Genomic DNA, 17,424 nt, shown 5'->3' with positions numbered 1-17,424 from the left:
AACCTAAATGCTACTCTAAGTTTATCTTCATTTATGTTTTCCTCAGCCACTATTTAAAACCAAATCTTAGTGAAGCTCTGACTGACCTTTTTGCATACACATACCAAAAATAAATACTGCTCTCCTGCTTTACACAGGTGAACTGGAGCTAAAGCATACAAGAGCTGCAGTTCCAATTTTGAGATACTAAAATGGGAACTGAATTTGGGTTCTATTTTCAAGTTCTGGGAGTAGCTACTGTTTTGACAACTGACCAATGCTGGATTTCAGAGTGCAACAAAGGCATTAGTGTTAAACACATTAAACACATAACAGTTTGGGGAAAATAAAATCTGTGTCCACTTTTAAAACCTATGTTTTCCAGCAAAGATACATATCCTAAATTATTGCAAAAAAATTATGGAAATTGAAAAATAAAGATAAGCATATATATAAATCAATTCTAATGATTTCCTTTAGTCATAAAATGATGGAATCATAAAGGTTGGAAACGACCTCCAAGATAATCACATCCAACTGCTAACCCTGCACTGCCATGTTCACCACTAAAACATACCTCCAAGTGTCACATCTACACACCTTTTGAACACTACCAGGGCTGGTGATCCACCACTTCCCCTGGGAAGCCTGTCTCAATGCCTGGCCAATATTTTGGTGAAGAATTTTTTCCCAATTATGAATCTAAAACTCTGCTGGAGCAACGTGAGGCCATTTCCTCTGATCCTGTTATTTGTTATCTGGGAGAAAGAGACTGAATCCCAGGTTATTACTCCTTTAAGGAGTCGCAGTACGTGGCATATTACAGACTGAATAACGAAGAGCAAGCAGTCAGTACTGTGTACATCTCAGACACAAAGCTGCACAGAGCGACTGTCTAAAAACAGAATGTCATCTGGAATAGGACAAGAATTCCCTAAAGTGAGTAGAGAAATGAAAATATTTAGTCTCAGAGCCTCTGAAAAGCACAAATTAACATGACTGCATAATGTACGCGAGGAATGCTTAAAGTATCAAGGGACTCTTTGAAGGCAACATGAAGACGATACCAAATAAATGCATTATAAACAACAACAGCACCATACAGGCTCTGCTGTATGTAGCCTCTTTTGTCAGCAAAACTGTACCATTGGAGAGGCATGTAACATGGTCTTGCTAATATAATTTGAGTACTTTGAATCAGAAGCAGCAGCAGTGGAAGACCACAGAGCATTTCTTGACATAAAATGAAAAAATAAACAATCATCTTTTTTCTAGCTTCTAGTCTTCTTTTTCTTTTCAGAAATGAATCCTTCCAAAGCAAGATAGTGTAGGTGCAGTTCTTGTTAACAGCAGGTATGTACATACTTGCTCTTAGCAAATGTTCTACCTCCTCAGGTGTCTTGGTACATACTGATTAGCCTAAGGCTAATATTTATGCTAAATAAGGGCATAAGGCTAAGTAAGTATCTGCACTGTTCCCTCTCAGAGACAATGGGTCCTCACTCAATGTTCTGGAAGACTGTGCTTCTCTAGAAAAGCATCTGCTATGTTTAGTCAATCCAGCAGCCATAAATCTCTCTTTCTGCACAAGTACAAATTAACTATGCTTGCCCAGGTATGAATAATTTATATTTAAGGAAGTGGCATTTTTAGGAGCCAAAAGTCTCTCTAACTTAATGAAGGGTAAACTCCACACACATACAAAATTTTCATCTAGGAGGCTGCTTTGAAGTTGAAACACCTAAACAGTATTATTTTCTGGTGATAAAAGTCTTCTTTCAATGAAAATACATTGTAAATGACAGAAAAATCCATGTTTACTTCCAACACAGTCAGCTAAAATCTCATTCTTCAACAATGAACATATTATTGCAAGAGTAGGTTAGAGATAAACTAAATTGAATATAGTGTAATTATATATAATTGTAATTGTAATGGTAATTATTTTTCTTAATTTGCATCTTTATCAAATGGCTGAGGAAATATTTATAATGTAATTGTTATGCACACTGGCAGAATCATAATTCACACTGTAAATACAGAGCATTCTCTGAAGCTTTTCTTAAGAATGAAGTATAATCAGGGGATTGCAAAACAAAACAAAAAAAACAATGGAGGGAAAACAGAATAATGAGTCAACAGTTCCTTAGAATAGTCTTGCAAAGAAGATCATAAAAATGTAATTTATAAAAAAACCCCTGCAAAACAGTCACACTCAGTCTGAATGTTGTCATTTTCTGCTCATGCAGGGTTTCTGCAAATAGGATTATTACTGATGCATCTCATATATGCCAAGGAGGTCTTATTCTCTTAGGATGCTGCTATAAGGCAATGCTGAAAGGGAGAAGCCAAACTTTGAACTTTTCAGTCATAAAGAAATCCTCATTTTAAATGTTAATCAAATTGCCAGGATCAAAAGGATTCAGGGTTTTATCACTCCATTGACTATTTTTCCTGCAATCAGGGAAGTAATTGAAATAAAAATATTAAGACAGAATGTTGGAAATAGTACAAGGTAACACTGTCTTCTTGAATCTGTTGAGAGACTGCAAGAAGACCCAGGAGGGACCTTGGCTTCCAAATCTAATTGGTGCTGTAGATATATTCATCATTAAACAAATAAAGAAAACACGATAGACACCATGCTTAACTGATTTTTAGTTGCCTGAGGTTGCAGAACCAAGTTCATCTTTGAAGGTAAGATGGTGTCTAAAAATTGTAGTATATGGAAATTAAAAAAACAAAAATTGTAGATCTAAATATTACTGCGAACTATTTTTTTTCTTCCTTTTAGGATTAGGGTTTATTGAGCAGTATCTTATAAAGGAGATTATCTTTCTTTTACTGTGAAATTTAGCTTAAGTCTTTCAAAGACTGTTTAAAAGGATTTTTTTTCCTTTTTTTTTTTTTTTTTCCCCCTGCAAACTGAAACAGATGCCAAAGATATTTTCCCCTATGGAAATCTGAAAAATGGTACTGTCATTACTTTACTTTTTTCCTGCAGATCAGTAATGCATATAGTGATTATATCACCATGGGTTGTCAAATCACTGTGGTATATAAAGCCATAAAGTCTCTGTTGCAATTGATAGCTATATGTTCTGGTACAAATGAAGTTATACTGTTCTTTCTTTCAAATGTAAGAACCAGATTTCACCCCCTCAATAAGGCTGTCCTCTAGAAATTAAACTTTGTTAGAATTCTGGTTTTGACTTAGAGAGAAATGGGCAAGGAGCAGTCTGTGTATTTTCAGTGGAGCACCAGCAAATGCTGCCTGATTTAATGGTGTCTAAAGCTTGTAATTCAAGTTTTATAAAAAGAGGTAAACAGATTTCCCAGCTGTAGTGGCTGATCCCATAAATAAGGTTACTTAAACTCACGAGCCTTGCCTCACTTGCATTTTAGACATTGTGACTGCAACAACTCCTATGTCCTTGGAGTCTCAGGGGCAAGAATTTTGCTGAACACTTCTGATTACAGCACTATGCACTATCTGGATCACAGAAGCAGGCTGAAAACCTGCTCTTCCACTTGTGAAAAGGAAAGAGATGTGTTCAGTGTTTGGGTTTTCCCTCTTCCCTCTTTGTATTAGAGGGTTTTTAATGTATTTAGCTTTAAAATAGAAACTGAACAATCCTGCATTAATGCTTAAATAATCTCATATTAATGCTTAAAAAATAGCTGTGTATGCCTGGAAAGTTAGAAGTTTGAAATGAAGTGATTAATCAGCTATTATTACAGACACAGTTAAGATTCACATTATTTATTCTCAGGGCAGCATCACTTAGACTTTCTGGATCCCAAAAGCCCTAAAAGCATCAAGCCACTACCACTTTACAGAGCTGATATGCTGATGTTTCTTTAACATCAAGTTCTACTGACATTTTCAAACTTCTATTCTATAGTTATAATCAACAGGCACCTCAGCACAGCCCAGAGAAAAGGTGAGTAGGAGACTTGGCTTCTGTTTTTACCTTCTGTACAGTTATGCCTACAGACATGCCAACAGCAAGGCAGGGCAAATCATCCAGCAAGATTAACAATAGTTAGGAAGAGACCTATTGTAGCTATTGCTCATCCTCTGACAGAACACACTGATCAGTCTTGTTTGCCACGTCACTGCCTCAGACACAGTTTGACCAGACAGAATTCAAAGGCAAAGGATGTAAGATAAGGCTTATGCACAGAACCATGTAGAATTGAGAAATTAACCTGTCACGAGACAGAGCATCCCACTGCTCTGTTACTCTGATTATTAGCTACTTCTTGTCTCTCTGGTACTCTTGGAAGAAGAATGAGTTCTGAATGTAAGATAGAGGAAGAAATACTTGTCATTCAATATGCTGCATCCATCCCTATGGCTTTGACAGCCTTTGGCAAGTAGTTCCACAAAAAAGCTAGTGGCATGCTCTCCTTGTTTGTGTGTATATAGTTTTCCTTTCCTTACATGTCATTTGAACCTGAGTTGATAGTGCAATTTGCAGATATAAATATAGTCAATATTCTTCCTCCACCCCCTTCAGGGGGTCCCTTCAGGACATCCACATAAAAGCAAGGTTCACAGGCTTGTCAAGTATTTTCATGTCTTTTGATAGGCCTTTATAGATTAAAAAAGTCTCTGAATGAACCTCACATTATATTTAATGATGGTTGGGCTTTCCTTGATAAATTCTTTGTGTATCTGAGAAAAAAAATAGACCATAAATGTTAAATTAACAGATTATTAATTGTTAGCTTGGAAAGCAGCAGAGATGAGAAAAGTTTACTTAAATAAGATGTTCTGCTAAGAATTCTCATGATCATATAAATGTCTAACATTCCTGCAGCCATTTAAAGAGCTGAAGGTAGATCTCCTTGGTTGTTATTACTGCTTCATTAACTACAAAATGCCTTCAAGATTCACATTCCCACCTTTTGATCATAATTCAAATAAACCAGGCTAGCATAAGAAATCTTTATCTTTGACTCACAATTCTGATTGCCAAGTATTAGTGTTCATTAGACAAGAAGGGAAATTAAATGATAATTTATTCCATAAACCCTGTATGGGAGAATTGTATGTAAATTTACATTTTCTTGCACAGGGAAAAATGAAATAAACCTTATTTTTTATATACTTTAACTGTAATACTCTAAGCTTGATTTGCCAAATAATCTGAATTTCTGAAAAATTCATATAGTTGATCTTAAAAGGTGCACATCCACTAAGGTGTGCATAGTATCATATTAAGGATTTAACACAAAATTAATATATCTACATTCCTATGCATAGTTCAGATGAATAAAGACTGCAGGTGTGTTTATGCTACAGACATTGCACTTCATGTACTTCATTCCATAATAGAAGGATTTACAGAAAATATTTAGGATGTGTGCTACAAACTGGCACACTAACAATTCGGAGACCATTCTCCTTTACCAAGAGAAGAATAGTAGTATTTGATTAACAGTTTTTATAGAAGCTGTACACATCCATATGTCTCCACATATGACTTCTTGGCTGAAGGTAAAATTTTACAGCAGTTTAATTCATAATATTTACCTGTGCTCTGCTGTGGACTTACATAAGCAACATAAGATAAAGAATACAAAAAAGAAAATGATGAAGGAACTCCACCTTCTTGAAAATGCAATCATGTTATTAAGCTAAAACTGGGTTTATTATATCTTATTGTTTAAAACATTTTGCATGCCATGGCCCTTATCAAGTTTTACTTAGCATTCAGTCCTCACTAAAATTTAAAATTGCACCTTGCACTTCTGTGTGTGAAACTCCTTGTAAATCCCACCAGCTGGTGTCAGAGAACAAGGAAGAGTTACAAATGCATGAATTTGTTACACGTAGAACGTACACATACGTGCAGTCAAAGTTTGGAAGGAGGAATTCTTCCATGGTTGTTTGTCTACTGTTGAGTCTACTATGGTCATGTGTGTCCTTTATTTATTTATTTATATTTATAAAATGACAATTTCTTCAGAAAAAACAGCTAAAGTGCATGGCCCTGCTTATTTTTGTTCTGCCTAGCAAAATCATCTAGAAATGCCTAGCTAGGGAATAGGTGAGATCCATGTACTTTTAAAAAAACTATGCACTTGATTAAAATGGATTAAATTTGGCATAAGGAATGTAACCAAAGGTCTCCTGTTGAATTGGGTCAACACAGCAGTTCTGCCACTCTCCTCTCAGACAGCTTATGCTATCTGCATTTACTGTGTCATGTTTTTGAATGCCTGCAAAAGCTCTTCCTATGCTTTTAGCACAAGAGAGCACAACCTTCCTAGGACTACATGCACTGTCCTAGCAAAGAGCCATACTAAAGTATTTGATGTATAAAATCTTATTTTGAAAGATTTCTGTCACACAGAGATGTGATTTGAACTGTCTAGAAAAATGTTACAAATATTTATCATTAGAATTATCAGAGATAATTCTAATTGCTATTTGGCAGTGAAGGATGGGTTGCACAGGGCTCCATTTTAGGCCCTGTGCTCTTCAATATCTTTATAAAATTACTTGGATGAAGGACTGGAAGTGATACTAAGCAACTTCACAGATGACACAAAATTGGAAAGAGCTGCTGACTCCCATGAAGGCAGGGAGGCCTGCAGAGAGATCTCAGCAAATTAGAGAACTGGGCCATCACCAACTGTATGAAGTCCAAAAATCCAGGAAAGTAATGGATTACACTAGCCATGGGGCAACCCTGGAGGTACAGACAGACTGGGGAAGGAGATGCTGGGAAGCAGTGCCATGGAAAGGGACCTGGGGGTTCTGGTCAATGGCAAGCTGACCATGAGCCAGCAGTGCCCTGGCAGCCAGGAGGGCCAGCCCTGTCCTGGGGGCATCAGGGACAGCATCACAGCCAGGCAAGGGAGGGGATTGTCCTGCTCTGCTCTGAGCTGGGGCAGCCTCACCTCCAGTGCTGGGGGCTGCTTTGGGTGACACAATATAAGAAAGACATTAAACTATTAGAGAGCATCCAAAGGAGGGCAACAATGATGGTGAAAGGCTTGGAAGGGAAGCCAGATGAGGAGCAGCTAAGGTCACTTGGTCTGTTCAGCCTGGAGGAGACTGAGGGGAGATCTCAGCACAGTTACAAATTCCTTGTGAGGGGAAGAGGAGGGGCAATGACCAGTGACACAACCCGAGGAAATGGCCTGAAGTTGTGTTAGGGAAGGATATGTTTAAGTTGGATATCAGGGAAAGGTTCTTTGCCCAGAGGGCACCTGGACACTGGAACAGGCTCCCCAGGGAAGTGGCCACAGCATCAAGCCTGACAGAGTTCAAGAAGCATTTGGACAATGCTCTCAGGCACATGTGTGACAGGGCCAGGAGATGGACTTGATGATTCTTGTGGGTCACTTTCAAGTCAGCGTATTCTGTGATTTCTTATATGTATACATATGCTTTGCTTAACTCATGCAAGCTCATGCAAGGCTTATCTTTTATCTTTCTAAAGACAAAGTTAAGAAATCTAGGGCTAACAACAACTCTTGAAACTGTCCTTCTAAACTAACCCATCATGATAAAACACAGAAAGATGTATATACATAAAACCCAAGACCCAGATATGGTATGACATGAACAACACCCTTTTTTAATACTGATGAAATCTTCAAAGCAGTTGCCTACATTCATATACTGACAGTAGAAAACCCAAAAAATGTAACCCTTTCTTTTCTAGGAAGGGTTAACTTGGTTCCTGTTATTAAATGGTATCAATTTATTGATTTGCTTAAGAGAACAGACTTTGTCAGATCTCTCATAGACAAAATCATCACACCATTTTTCCCACTTAAACTGGTCATATATTAGTGTAGCTAAATTAAGATCTAATATAAAGCCAAAAAAAAAAAAAAAAAAAAAAAAAAAAAAGAAGTTAGATTCCTTCTAACTACTCTTTAACAGTGAATGCTATGGAGAAAATTCATGCAATTTATATTGCTGAAGTTAAGAATGTTGGCATCAGCAACAATTAAAAAAAAAAAGCCACTTCAGAGTACAATCTGAAAATATAATGGCAAAACGTCTGCCATAAAGTATGAAATAAGAGATACTTCCCCTGCTGTAACTCTAAAACTTTTTATCATTAAATTCACTAAAAATAAAGCTGTTACAATCATTTGACACAGTTATTAAGCCATAGCAGATGTTAGTTGATAATATAAATGCCTAGATATTAAAAAAGTAGATTATTATAATGCTAGAGAATCCCTCTGAATTTTTTAATTGAACATGAACAGACACAAATGTGACAGCCAAGTGTTTAATCAAATCTGCGTATTTCTGTTTTTGGAAACTTGCTTATATTGAAAGTTAAGAACGACTGCAAAACCCCTTTTTCTCAAGAGCATCAATATTTTCCTTTTTCTTCTAAATTAAATCTGTTTGAGAAGCCTGTAGATATTTCTTTCGTGAGTTCCCAAGAGCACAACTGCCAGATGCATTCTTACATATATCTGACTAGTAAGAAGATGAAAAGAAAGAGCCTAGACCAAACCCATGCTTGTACTTGTAATCTTCAAATACTAGGTTGAGTAGTGTCATCTAAACAGGTAAACTACTCTGTTTCTATATATCTCCTTTTTTACCACTAGGAAGGCAGTGAACACTAAGCTTTTGAAAAAAGTAGCTCCCTGTAGCTTAGCTATAAATAAGATATAAAATAATACAGATATCAAGTAAGAAGCCACATACTCTGAGTCACTAAATTTAAGATAGTTCTCTAGGTCTTCTGCTATAAACAGACAAACCTTTATGGCATTTCAGCTTGCTCTCCTGCATTCTGACGTCATTTAGACTGGAAAACCATATCCTTTCTTTAAATGGTAAGATATCTCTGATGATACTGACAAGAATAAGTCTGATTAAGAATAGCATTCCAAAAAGATTTTAGAAGCATGATTCTGAGTCAGACTATAAGAAATTCAGCGAAAGTGAAGATCTCTTTCAAAAGATCAAATCTGTGACTGCCCCATGATATGCCACATGGAGGTGTCTCAGTCTCCATTGCTGGAGCCTTTACAGTGGTCCAGGAACATGGAGACATATACACCTTCCCTGGAGACATGAAAACCACTCTCCCCTGTTCTCCTCAAGGTTAGAGAAAGCAGTAATGGCTTTCCTGGGGAAGGAGGGAAGGACTCCTTCCTATTTTGGAGGTTCTGAAGAGGTACAGGGACATGTTCTGTACAGGACCAGACCTGTGGGCAGTACACGGTGCTGCCCAGACTTGCTGCTTTCTGCGCATCTCTAGGCTGCACCATGTTAAATGAGAATGAACTCACTCCAAAGAAGCCAATAAAGTTTCAGCAGCCAACTCAGAACAATTTCAGCATCGCTTTGGAAAGTATTTAAGCACACACACACATGCCAGAGGATTCAGACCACATAAAAACTAGGTTAAAATAATGTTAAATATCTAAATTGAACCCCTGATAGTAGTTACAGCTCTTCCATATGTTGCTGTAGCTCATGCTTTTGTCTCTGAGACTTCAGGAGTCAAATAAAGAGCATTATACTAATTATATACTATACCATGGAGTATTTACAGCAATTCCTGTTACTAAGAACTGCCTGAGGTAAAAAGAGAGAGAAAAAGCTTTAATTCCTGCACTTTGAAGTAAATCAATCCCTTAACATTAATTAAATAGAACTTGGATATTGTAAATACTGTCTGGGTCAAAAAGCCAGTCTCACCTTTTTACATCCAATATCACATACATATATTTAAGTACACAATACAAATGGCAAAGAAAAAAATGTGATTTTTATGCCAAATAAGTTACCATTATATATATTCAAATATGAAACAGGTTAATTATTCACAAATGTAAAATCTACAAAGCAGAACTAAAAATTTGCCATAAATTTGTCAGCAGAAAAACAATTCTGTAAAGTCACAATAGCTGGTGCTAGAAATTCACAAAGCCTTTAGAGAAGTATTAGAGAAAAGGTTTGGTTCTAAATTTGAGCACAAGAACTCCATAGGGTAAAACTATGTTATGTCACCTTGTTAGCCACAATGACTTCAAAGATACATACATCCTGGTTCAAGGAAAATTTTTACTGTATTAGATCAAAGCCAAAATCAAATCCTGATTTAAACTAGAATTCCCTTCTTCCTTGCTATCATCTCAAAACACTTTATATTTTAAGTAAAATGTGTTTTACAATGAGCTCCACATTTTTCTTTTTAAAAAATGAATGTGCTGTAGCTCTCTAGCAGTTTATAAGGTTTATTTCATAAGTCAATAATTTGGTTCCATTCATATAGTGGGATGGAGTTTCTCAACAATACAGGTTGGTGTTTGCTGTGATTTACATGTGCCTCTCTGTGGTAGGCATGTGGCTACACTGGACCCATGATTTCAAGTGGGTTTCAACAGCACTTGCAAAACAAAAGAGGAAACATGGTTAGTTGGATCAGACTACTTCCAAGTAAGAGAATCCATGGTATACTTTAAAAATTCTTTGTATTTCTGAGTTTTATTGATTTAATTCCATTGAACATTTCTAAAAAGTGTGTCAGACCCACTACCTCCCCTACCTGAGGAAAACACCTCCTTCTGTAATTACTGCCATACTGTAGATTGCATCCTGGTATTTGGACACTCCAGGAATATGCAAATGAACAGAGGTGGGGCTGTCTGACTGACAGAAGCCACCTCTGCTAACTGTATTGCCTCTTCAAAGTTTTACCTATATTACTGCTTCTGTTTAGGTGACTACCTACTAATCCAAGTTAACACATATATTTTCAAGTGTCTGTGCTTTTATCAGGTGCTCTGCTTTCAGTTTATCCCAGATTCAGCAATTCAAGGTGAATCGCATGGCAAATCAAGATCAAAAGTGATCCCCTCAGGTTAGCATTTGGGTCACTGATGTACAGTTTTCAGTTTATTCTGTCTCTGCTGGGAATGAAAATACTTCAGTATTAAAAAAAACCAAAACACCCAGAGGATTACACTGCAAAATGACACATGAATGCCTACTTAATAGTGGGACTTGGAACAAAAAAATGAGCAGAACTTTCCTTTGCATCAAATACTGAAGAATTTGGCTGGCTGCAGTGATGGCTGGCAGAAAAACACAGCAAATGTCAACTGCCACCTTGGATGTCCTGAGAGGTAACAAAACAGACTGCATTAATCTTGCCAGTAGATATTACACTTCAACAGAGAAGGGAGAGAGTAACTGGTTACTTGAACCTTCTTGCATTTACCCTTTTATTTTTCCACAGCTCTTGTTTTGAAAAACAGTTATAAAAGTTGTCAGAATTAAGTTCTATCAGTCAAATGAAACGACTTAGCCTTTCAGACACAGGAAACAGCTGAGTGAGAGCCCTGTTCAGTTCTTCTCGATGAGCTCTGATGTCTCATCACTGCAGGACAGGGTGGAACTGGGAACTGAGAGGAAGGAAGAGACTTGTCCATTGTCTTGATCCCTGTTGGGGCTTACGAGTCCCTGTCAGTAGCTGCAACAGGTCTGCCAGGTGCAGAAGCCATTCTCATGGTGCAAACACCCATTAGAAATTAGATTAAGGCCCCTGTCACTTCAGGAGTATATAATCTGAAATACACCACTGCTATTTGAAAGGGTGCTTGTTCAGAATATTTACAGATTTGGAAATTCTCCCATAAGTGGCCCTGTTTGGACTTCTTTAAACATCACAAAAATGCAGAAGCAGCATAGCAAAATGCTTAAACGGAATGTGGGTTTTGACAGGGTGATACTTAAGTCCACTTACCACATTAAAGTAATCATGGGCAGATGGCCAGAGTCCATGTGTGTGGAGCCAATGAGTATGTGCCAGACTACAAGGTGAGCTTGCACACTCTTCTCAGCACAGTCCAGGCCCTAGGTGATTTCTCAGCACTATGAAGAGCTTCTGTGGAACAAGCCAGCACCTGTCATTATATTCTTTCTTTCCAGGCTGACAGAAACAATCATGCTAAAGAGACTGCTTCAAGCAGATCAGCTTTATTTGCCAAAGGATTCTCAAGCTGCTGCATACCCATCATCCAGCCTCAGGATTCTGTCTTAGCTCTGGCTCTTAGGACCCTAGTTCTCATCCCTAGCTTTCTGCCTCTCTTTTTCATTCCTTGCTTCCTTCCCTTCCCCTCAGCACACACAAACCCAGAATGCAACTGAGGACCCAAACCATGTCAGTATACACTGCATAAGCACGTGCAGAGTTGTCCCAGAGATCTCTAGCCACAGCATCTGGAAAAAAGAAATCTGCTGAGGCTAAGTGCAATGCATAATAGACTACATAAGTGTGGGTGCTGCTTTGGGATTGTCAAATTATTCAAGCACCAGAAGCAAGAGTCACTATAACTCGTCAGGGACAAAGTCCTGTCACCTGGATTTCCAAAGCTTCTGAAAATGCATTTGGAAATGAACATACAACAGCTAATGTACTAGATTTTTCACACTGCTGGACTAAGATGCAGATACCCAATTTACAGATAACACAATAGCTTCTTTTCCCTTAGTCATAAATTCCAGGATGATCAGATTCTGAATAGCACTTCCAGATACAAAAGAAAAATAGGGCAGATGATGAATATTTTATCGCTGAATTCTTTCTATACATAATCATATTATTTTATTATCTCATGCTGTGGAGAAAAAAAACATGGGAAATGAGGCTAGATTGGTGAAATGATAATAGTAATATGTCATGCTGTTTGATACAAGGATGAAAATACAATAAACATGATTTTAAAATTTGAGATGGAAAGATTGGCTACTGACATGAAATGGGAAAATGTGGAAGTGATTTAAAGGTATTAAAGAAATGTAAAAGAGACTGCAGCAGTACATTAATTTATATAGCAGGAACAACAAAATAAAGTACAAGAAATGCTAGCAAAGCTGTGTCTATTAAGAAAAATAGGAACCATTTTAACAGTCCTGGGAAGGAAAGATGGATAAGCTGTATCTCCTCACATGTTCCCACTTAAGTTTCACCTTGACTTCGAAAAAGCTATTTTCTTAGTACAATGCTCTTGGATTATGTGTGAATGGGGAATACCTTCTGCTAGTGGTACTCAGACACATATATTCAAATCTCCTTTCCAATGACATTTGCTAGAGTTCAAGTTTCTTTATAAATTACAACATGAAATGACACGTTGCAGTGTATTCAAGCCGAATACTAATCACACACTGTAAAGAAGCATTTTTAAAAAGAATAAAATTAAAAATAAAACCTTTTGGAATTACAAAGACATGGCTGAAGAGACAATGCAGATGGAGCTTGGAGAGGTGCACAAAATCAATCACAGAAGCACAGAGGCCGGAAAGGACCCCTGGGAATCTGAAATCCAACCTCCAGCATAAAGCATATCCAGCTGGACCAGATTGCTCAGGGTCTTTGCCAGTTGGGTTTGGATGCCTGCAAGGACAGAGGTTCCTTAGTGCAATATGGCAGGGATAAAACCTGACTAGAGCTGCTGTCCTTGTGACATATAATGACCCAGGTGTTTCAGCCACTAGCAAATAAATGGAAACATGGTCCACAGATAAGGGAATCATATTAACTCTGGCCACGGTGACCTGACATTTCATTTGAAGGGTAGTAGTTCTGTTCCTAACTGCTCTGCATGTATTTTATTATCAGTAAAACACTTTTAAAACATAACAAAGCAAAACTCATAGCAGCTGAGGGAAAAAAAAAAAAGTGATACAGCTTGAATCACATTGATTGAGAATGTCAATGCAACATGTTGATTTTACTCTTCAAGAAAGTTACCCTCATTCCTGACCTGTTTTTGGAAACTTCAAGCCTCTCCAGGCAGAACTTTAAGTCTCCACAGTTCATGAGAAATTATGGACCGCATCAGTAATACTCTAAACATGAACTTTTAAATATTGACTTTTCAAATAACAACCAAAGGCTCAGATGAGGCCAAGTATAAATATTGACCTATGAACAATGGCTTAGACTGTCTGCATGACACTTTGGTGTTTAATGGGAACTAGCATCCAGCTGTCAGTTTTGATTATTTTAGTTTTAATCCCTCATACCAAGATGACACATTGTGTACCCAGCCTTAGAAGTCAATTTCGTTTGTTTTTAACTCTGAAGTCAAAGAGGGCTAAAGCAGGCCCTTCTGAACTCAGTAAAAACAAGCCCTTTAAACAGTGGGAGCCTCAGATACCTGAAAGGTTTATAATTAGTCAACTTCTGAACACTCTTGAAGAAGGTACTAGAAATAGAGTACCCCTCCAGGTTCCCACATACCTTTCCCTTCTTAATTAAAGAAAGTATAAAAGCAGAACTGAGATCTAAAACACATTTCAGATATTTTTATCTGCTATGCAATCTCAGGAGTCATGTATCAATTACCTCTAGAAAAGCTGCTTGGAAACTAGAGCCTGCTCAGGTGAAATTAAAGGGAGTTTTATCCTTGGCTTGCAGATGATGCAGAAGCACCCTGGGATACCATGATTTCTATATCCTGTCATCCTGAATTTCAGTGAGAGTTGACTTCAAAGCCTTTTTAGTTTGAAAAATCAGAAACAGAGGTGCAAATGACAATGATTCCCTGTTCTTTTTAGTTCTATATTAAAAGATTAACTGGATATTCACTGTACCAACATCCAATTCACAGATAATGTGTGGTCTTATATGGCAAGACCCAGGTGAATGCAGCCAGCTCTGCATTTACCAGTCCAGAACCAGAACCCCCCAGCAGTATTCAGAGCACACACCCAGAAGAGGTACAAATGCATTAATCATCAGTATGCATACAGTGAAAGGTCAGATATTCACATCATGGGAGATGCAGGAAATCATGCTTCTGAATACACACCCATAAACAACTGAAATGAATGAAGGGCTTTTTTTAATATTTCCCCTTTTCACCTCTATTATTTCCTAAGGTCTACAATTTTTTATATACATCTATATATCAATATGTATTTCATATTTTTTACAATACTATGGGATAAAGCCCGGGAAGGAAGAGTGAGGCAAGAGACCAGGTTAACATTCAAGGGTCATCTATTCCAAGTCTAGGAATGATGCATCTTAATAAAGAGCCAAAAATGCCAGGAGGCCTGCATGGACAGCAAGGAGCCTCTTGTTTTCAAACCTTTCTGTGTAACCAAAACACAGAAATGAAGCCTGCAGGGGGTGGAAGCAAAAACAGGTGGCCTGGGAGGAATACAGAGGGGTTGTCTTAATTACTAGTCATCAGGCTAGGAAAGGTAGAGCCCTGAGAGAATTAAATTTGGACAGGGAACTTCAAAGGAAAAAGGCAAAACTGTACATCAGTAGTAAAAGGAAGACTAGGGAAAATGTGGGTTCCCTCCAGAAGGGATCAGGAGAGCTGATTACCCAGGATATGGAGAAGGCTGAAGTATGCAATGACTTTTTTGCCTCTGTCTTGACCAGTAAGTGCTCCAGCCACACTGCCCAAGTCATAGAATAAAAAGGCAGGAACTGGAAGAATGAGGAGTGGACCACTGATGGAAAATAAAAGGTTTAAGACCATGCAAGAAACCTGAAGGTGACCAAGCCCATAGGATCTGATGAGATGCATCTGTGGGTTCTGAGGGAATTGGTGGGTGAAGTGGCTAAGCCACTTTCCATTGTATTTGAGAAGTCATGGCAGTCAGGTAAAGTTCCCACTGACTGGAACCTCCACTTTAAAAAGGGAGGAAAGGAAGACCCAGGAAACTACATATTGGTTAGTCTCACCTTGGTGCCCAGCCAGAACGTGGAGCAATCATCCTGGAAATTATGCTAAGACACATATTAAATGAGAAGGTGATTTCTGCCAGCCAACATAGTTTCACTAACGGCAAACAGTGTCCAACATATTTGGTGTCCTATTACAATGGCACTACAGCATTGGTGGATACGGGATGAGCAAGTGACATCATCTACCTGGACTTGTGGAAAGCATTTGACACTGTCTTGCATGACACCATTGCTTCTAAAATGAACAGGCAGGCATGGGTTTGACAGATGGACCACTCAGTGGATGATGACATCCAAAGAGCTTCCACCAATGACTTGATGTCCAAGTGGAGACCAGTGACAGGAGGTGTTCCTCAGGGGGTGATACTGGGACTGGTGCTGTTCATCATCTTTGTCAGTGATGTAGGCAGTGGAATTGAGTGAAGTCTCAGCAACTTTGCCAATGTCACCAAGCTGTGTGACAAACTGAAGGAAAGGGATGAGGGCCTTTGGCAGACTTGAGAGACGGACCTGTGTGAACATCATAAATCTCAACAATCCAAATAAAAGGTCCTGCGCGTGGGTCAGAGCAATCCTAAACACAAATATAGGCTGGGTGGAGAATGAACTGACATCAGCCCTGGGGAGGAGGACTTGGATGTGTTGATTGATGAGAAGCTCTACATGACCCTGCAATCCGTCTGCTGGCAGCCCAAAAACCAATCATGTCCTGGGATTCATCCAAAGCAGTGTGGCCAGCAGGTTGAGGGAGATGATTCTGCCTTTCTGCTCTGCTCTCATGAGATCTCACCTGGAATGTTGCATCCAGCTCTGGGGTAGCCAACACAGGAAGGAAATTGATCTGTTTGAGTGAGTCCAGAAGAGGATCATGAAAATACTCAGAGGACTGGAATACCTCCCTTACAAAAGATGGGAGAACTGGGGTTGCTCAACATGGAAAGGAGAAGGTTCAGGGGAGACCTTACAGCAGCCTCCCTGTACCTGAAGGAGGCCTACAAGAGAACTGGAGAGAGACTTTTTACAAGGGTATATATTTACAGGACAAAGAGAAATTAAAATAGAAATGGGGAAGGTTTAGATTAGCTATGAGGAAGAATTCTTTTTACTGTGAGGGTGATGAGGCACTGGAAAAGGTTGTCCAGAGAAGTTCCTCAATGCCTCATCCCTGCAAGTGTTCAAGGCCAGGCTGGATGGGCCTCTGAGTAATTTGGTCTAGTGGAAGGTGTCTGGGCCCACAGCAGGAGGCTTGGAACTAGACAATCTTTAAGGTCCCTTCTAACCCAAACTGTCCTATGATCCTGTAATGAAATGCTGATCTCTAGCATTTCCTTTGTGCAGATGTGACAGAGAAAGAAAGACCCTTTACTGCATTTATGCAAGTTGCTGCTGCCATGAAGGAGGGGGGCAGAGAGACCAAGCATGACTACGAGTGGCACTTCAGCATGTTCAGGAACTGGTAAATCTTACCTCATTACCCTGCATTTTCTTATGTGTGTGTATTTGACCTCCTTTAGGTGTCCTCTATTTTCAGTAGGAGAGCTTCAGAGCTACTTCAGAACTTCAGTCAAGGAGTAAGAGCACCATAAGTATTTGTTGTAGGTAATGTATTTTACTGCACTTGTTATTCTGATAAAGCTTTGTCTTGAGGGTAAAGCATTGCACATTTCCAGTGAAATACGTAGGCCTAACTCTGCAGTTTCACTGAGGGTAGTTAACATTGTGTGATCAA

The 17,424-nt window shown here is 38.6% G+C and overlaps 1 protein-coding gene across 2 annotated transcripts in view; it reads right to left on the bottom strand.

Annotated features, from left to right (window-relative positions):
* The window catches only part of MOCOS (molybdenum cofactor sulfurase), a 209,312-nt gene that overhangs the window by 105,315 nt on the left and 86,573 nt on the right, over window positions 1-17,424 (bottom strand). The gene's annotated exons all lie outside the window — the stretch shown is intronic.

This window comes from Oenanthe melanoleuca, chromosome 2 (assembly GCF_029582105.1).
Source record: "Oenanthe melanoleuca isolate GR-GAL-2019-014 chromosome 2, OMel1.0, whole genome shotgun sequence".
NCBI lineage: Eukaryota > Metazoa > Chordata > Aves > Passeriformes > Muscicapidae > Oenanthe > Oenanthe melanoleuca.
The sequence above is the reverse complement of the archived record's forward strand: the minus strand, read 5'-3'. Positions and strand labels throughout refer to the sequence as shown.